Here is a 5948-nt window from a genome sequence, read left to right as displayed (position 1 = left end):
GTACTTGACATGTACTTCAGTAATAAAGGGTGTACTTGTAACCACCTGTAAGTACCCTGTAAGTGCCCTGTAAATTCCGTGTTTTACCCTGTTTTGGACCTGTAGGTACTTGAGCCTTTGGAAAGTCTTCAATCTTCAATTCTGCACTCATTGTATGTGTGTGAGGGATAAAACATCATGACAGGCTCCCTACACAGGCTCCGAATCACTGGGAGGTGGGCAAAGTTCCCCCCGGATCGGTTGGTTGCACCCCTTCAGGATCTTTGATAATGAGGGAGGGTCACCTCTCTTTTGTTCCACTATCTCCCCCGGCATCCACCTTTTTCCTCGGTGGATATATCAACATTGTAGAGGCTAGTATTCTAATCAATCAACATGAGATGCATTTCTGAAATATTCATTCGGCCTTTCATGAGATGCAATTGAATGGAATCTTGAAAGTTTGGATAAGAGAAGGGTCTTACCAATGCAATTCACTGACTCATTGATTGCTAGTACTTACCCTTTTACAAATTTTTAGCTTGGGTAAAAAAAATTCAGCCAATCAATTGGATTAGAGTAAACAAGTTCATCAATCAATAGATTCAATCAATGGGATTCAATTGTTATGCTGAAATTTCAAATTGAAGCCTCTAATTCACTGATTAGAACTAGTATGCATAAAGTAAGCATTACATTCATGAATGGATTGATTCAGGCAAAGGTTGACTGAAATTTGATGGATATTATTCAATTCTTTAATCTCTCAATCAAATGGATTAATTGAAGAAGAGTATCTTTGACATGGCTGATGATGACTTGATCAATCTTCATATGCTTGATAGAGCCTCCCGTTGTCCAATGTTGGTAAAATAATCCCCAAGGCTTGATTATTCAGTACTTAGGAACAATCTTGAAGCTTCAAATGCTTGAAATGGAAGTATTAAACCCGTTTTCCCCAAATTTCTGCTCTATAGAAGCTCTTGAGCTTCAATCTTTAACCATTTCCTGCTTAATCCTTGCAATTTGTTGAAGAATCCTTGCTGAGATGATCCCACGGGCTAAAAGGATGAAGAATATTCAAGAAATTGTTGAAAATTGGAAGGTCAGGCTGAAGCTTTCATGGCTGCCATGGACTGTTCACCTAGGGTTTAGGAAGAAGCTGAAGAACGTTGAAGAGGGCTGAGTATCTCCATTTTTCTGAAGTTTTATGCTTGCAAAGGATCAAAAAGAGTGCCAGGGACTGAGGGAGGAGTAAGCTGAGTAGGGAGCAGGATGGAATCAACCTGAAAATTGCGCCGCAATTTTTGGGACTGTTCCTGGCTGCTTGGCTGAGCCAAGATAGAGCAACCTTGTGCTCATTCTGAAGCTTATGGAAAGAGGGATCTACTCCAGGTGATTCTTGGCCAAGAAGATCAAGGGTTTGAGAGAAATGAACTGATCTTGGTGCTAAAATTCCATGAAACCTGCAGGAAACTCCAGAAAAGGGGAAAGAAAACTCCCTCTTTTTCAAAGTAACCATAGTTTGTTCCCAAACTAAGCCCGGTTAACTCTTCTTTACCCTAATTACCTCCAATTTTGCATGAAATTTAATGATGACCCGTCATTTAAGCCATTCTCTGCCATATCTGACCTTGGATATCTCTAGATGAAGTCTCTTACTAACTGTAGATGATCTGCAACACTCAATTAGTCACTATCTTGTACAATTTTTGTCCGAAATTGATTTTGATAGAGGAAAATAAGACTGAAAATAGAAGAAAAGAATGGATTAAAGACCAATGCTTTGATACCACTTGTCAGAGAGAGAACTAGGGAGAGAGAAAGAGGAGAGAGAAGACTGTAGAAGAGAGAGAAAGACTGCAAGAAGAGAGAGAAGAAGAGTGACAAGGAGAGAGAAAGACTAGATTTAGGGAGAGAAAGATAGGAAAGAGGGAGAATCCATAGAAGCTGTGAGCAAGATGAGAGAGAAAGACTGTAATTGTGTTAATGTGTTAAAAAGATGTGAAAATTTACATCTCCTCTCCTTTTATACCAATGTTAGTGTGACATGGCATAATATCAATGTTATTTACACTAATTTCTTATTCCCAGCTTCTTACAAAATCTATTCTAATAATGTCATTTTTCCATACCTACTTTTTATCGCTAATTGTAAGTATACTTGAGATACTAACAATAGATTCTTGTAATTAGTTGCAAAATTTATATTATCATTATAATATTTTACATACTCAATTTCTAAAATGGCCTTCAAAATGGCATGTACAAAAAAGGTGTTTATTAGTCCTAATTATTAAAAGAAAATTTGAACATGATACTTTTAACCATATGACCATAACTATGTTACATATAAGTGACACATGACAATTTAATTGAGATAATTTATACTCTATTTGGATAAGTTTTCATAGTTTCTTCTTAAGGACTAACCATTCTATTTTTAAACTAGTTATATCCCATAGATATTTAAATTCATGCATTGTAACAAGGATTTTACCTTAATATTCCATATACACATCTCAAAAGATACATTGGAGTGAAATCTTTATTGCAATATTTTCTATTGAGGTAAAAATTCTTTGAGGGGTGCAATAAATCTTTTTTGGGGTGTGCAATATATTGTTGGCTCTCTTATCCTAAGATACATGCATAGACATACACTAGTGATGTAGTAAAAGAGGCTATAAGAGATAAGAGATTTGACCATGTGGACAAATCTAACCAAAACTAACATGACAAGATTATTACACAACACATATAAGAGTTTAATTGAAATAAGATCTAAAATAGACTTAAGCAAATTTTGCATAACTAGCTCAAACTTTTCATTATCATAAGTATTCTTACACACTAGATTACAATTAAACAGTTATCCTTACAAAGGATGATAAATTTAATGAGCTCTTTAATACTATTTTGGCAAAATATTTACTTAAATAGATTTTTTAAACCAAACATGCTTGGTACCTTTTGTAAAAAATTAAAAAACTAAAGATAGTTTCTTTAAGTAATATCACCAAAGAAAGAAATATTGCAAATGCTAATGGAAGTAACTTCTCAAGAAAAAAATCAAAATTACATCAATGTGTCTTCCTTGATGAAAGGAGAAGGAACAGAGTTTAAACACCTAAAATAGCCTTTAATTTCTCTTTCATGATTAGACTTGCTATATCTTGACTTGATTCTTCTATACCCTCGGGTGGCACTTCAAGAACTTGAACTTCAACAGGAGGAACCTCTTGGGATTTTGCATTTTATTTGGCACTCTTATGGATCCTCCACAATTGTACTTCAATCTCTCTTTCCTCTTGAGTGTTGCAAACCACTGCAATAGTCTTCATATGATTTACCAATGCCACCTTAGATACAAGTCCACTTGCATATACATCAAATACAACCTCATGAGCATCATTGAATGCTTCGATTGTAGTTTCCATAACTTTCATTTTCTTTGTCAAAATGGCCTTCGCAATCCTTTATTCTTCTTCAAGATCTTCATCATTGCACTCCTTGTCCAAGCCTTCAAAGTCCAAAATGAAAAGCTTGTTGACATTGTTTATATATTGCTCAAAATTGATGAAGCTTTTCTCCATGGTCACTAGTGTAAAAACCACAAAAGAATCTATAGATCCAAAAGCAAATGTTCTATCCATTGGTAGGAAGTCAACACTACCAACTAGCATGCGATACTTGCAAGAAATGCTTTCAAGAGTATTTTCCAAAGCTTCCATTTGCTTTCGATCAAGAAATGATAAAAAAATGAATTGTTTAGGTTCACATGTCATTTGTAGTGGAGTGGATATAACCTTTTCAAACTTTATAAAGTCCCATTTCATTCCCTCAACCCCATGTGCTGCATCTAGCACAACAACCCCAATGGTATTTGGATCTATGTAAACATTATGTATAAGATCAAAGGTTTCTACATGCATCCGACAATATATACATGCCAAGGGGAAGTAGTGGAGGATTGAAGAGGATTTTACTTTTTTCCAATTAGGAAGCTCACAATATCTTTTGCTCCATTTGGTAAGGACCTTGCATCAGCTCCACATGTGAGCTTCTTTGATAGCCAATCATTGCAAATGGCTAAAATATTTGTGTAGACTTTATCATTGATATCCTAACCATCAACAAGCTCTTCCGAAGTCTTCATCATAGAGCTACTTTCTGGAACTGAAGCATTGAAAAGAGTGACTAATTCCTCCTTTAGGACCCTATCTTGCTTGATTTGCTTAGCCCTTGTTTCCATGTCCATCATATCTTCTTTATCCCATTTGTTTCCAAGAAAAAGGATATGACCTTGATTGATCTCCTCTTGTAGTGTAAGGGTGTCTCCATCCTTTAAACCCATAATGCAATGAAATGCAGTAGGAGAAGGTTGCCTAATGGGACCTAAAATGGGCCAGCACTGGCTCATGCACTAGCCGGACCACTATCATGCGCTCAACAACCCCACGGCCTCACGGCCAGGAGCGTGGATGACACATACATCATCTTCCTAAACATATTGCGTTTGTATCACGTCTTGTATTTCAACTCTAACCCAATTAACACTCTTCGGAGGGAGTCCCTAGCACATTGCCAAATAGCACGAAGTACAAACATAGGAGGTCCTCCCACGGCTGACTGCCGCTACCTCACTGCGACTCTCCTACACCTTGGGGATTGGCACCTCGATGCATCGCTAAACATATATAACATACGAACACAAACCTCTCTCTTTTATGATTCGCGTATTTCCAGGAGATATACCATGCTTCCTCACTTTACTTTCCCCTAGACCCAACGCCTAGCCTCCAGCTTGGGCAACCTTACTCACTCAACGTTGGTCATGTCTCTAGAAAGCAATTGCTATGCATCCAGGAGGTATTGTCTGATACCCTTTAAATTTCTTTATGATTTATGCAAAATTTGAATGTCCATGTGCTCAAACAATTAAGGAAATCAGCATTGGTGCACATGTGGAAAATATTTCTTTCAATGATTTCAACTATCGCTCGTATGTAGCGTTGCATGAACCTAGCACCGAGAAACCCTCGTGCTACTAGGTCCTTAATTTTTAAATATCGACCAACCTAAATGGTATGCATAAAAACCAGCAAGATTTTCATCATTTCATTCAGCATTTAAACACTTTTCATACACTCTACCCCCTCACAAGTTTAGATTGTGCATTATTGACCGGTTTAGGGTTTATTTCCATGTTTTTCATTGCATAAAAGGCTATAGAAACTCACTAAAACATAAAGGTAGGGCTGAACTGAGGCTAAACCTCATACTTCAGACCCCCCATACATCCACAAACATGAATCTTATTTTTCCTTGATTTGCGGCACTCAAAATCCATTTTTCCTTATTTATCCCCATTTTTCTCTATTTTTCTTGTATTTTTTGCAATATTTAATGACTAAAAATTAAAAATGAGTTGTGGCCTATGGCCCTTAGGTTCATTTGCAGCAAAAACATAAATTTAGTTGGTGTGTCTTATTATATTTTCCATTTATATCTCAAAAACACCCAATTTCCCCATATTTTGCATATTTACGGGTTTTTCACTACTAATTTCATCCACAACACTTATGATTTTCTGATTTTCAAAGCATAAACAATTGAAAGACATTGAAGACAGCATTATAATGCATTATCATCTCATGGGAACAAGAATTCATGAAGCAAATTTGCATAAAAACAACATTTTCCTTTGTAAAAATGAGATTACCGTTCTCTGCGGATTGCAGGTTTTTATTTGCCATATCTCAGGATTGATTTCCAGCCACCATTACTGCTCATGACAGTCCACAATCAGAAATCTTCAATCTTCTTGCACTATGGAGCAATCCGGTCTTCATTGGACAAGCATCCATCATCCGTTCTTCTTCTTCCTCTTCACCACATGAATCTGCCTTTAGGGGAGAGAGAGGGAGGAGAGAGAAAGACTAGATTTCTATCTCAGCATTCAGGCC

The 5948-nt window shown here is 36.7% G+C and overlaps 1 pseudogene; it reads right to left on the bottom strand.

Annotated features, from left to right (window-relative positions):
• Positions 1 to 3101: 3101 nt before the first annotated feature.
• Positions 3102 to 3818, bottom strand: LOC148012737 (uncharacterized; annotated as a pseudogene).
• Between the last annotated feature and the right edge of the window lie 2130 nt (positions 3819 to 5948).

This window comes from Lygodium microphyllum, chromosome 27 (genome assembly GCF_053477565.2).
Source record: "Lygodium microphyllum isolate KBCC chromosome 27, Lygodium_microphyllum_v1.1.10, whole genome shotgun sequence".
In the NCBI taxonomy this organism is placed as follows: domain Eukaryota; kingdom Viridiplantae; phylum Streptophyta; class Polypodiopsida; order Schizaeales; family Lygodiaceae; genus Lygodium; species Lygodium microphyllum.
The sequence above is the reverse complement of the archived record's forward strand: the minus strand, read 5'-3'. Positions and strand labels throughout refer to the sequence as shown.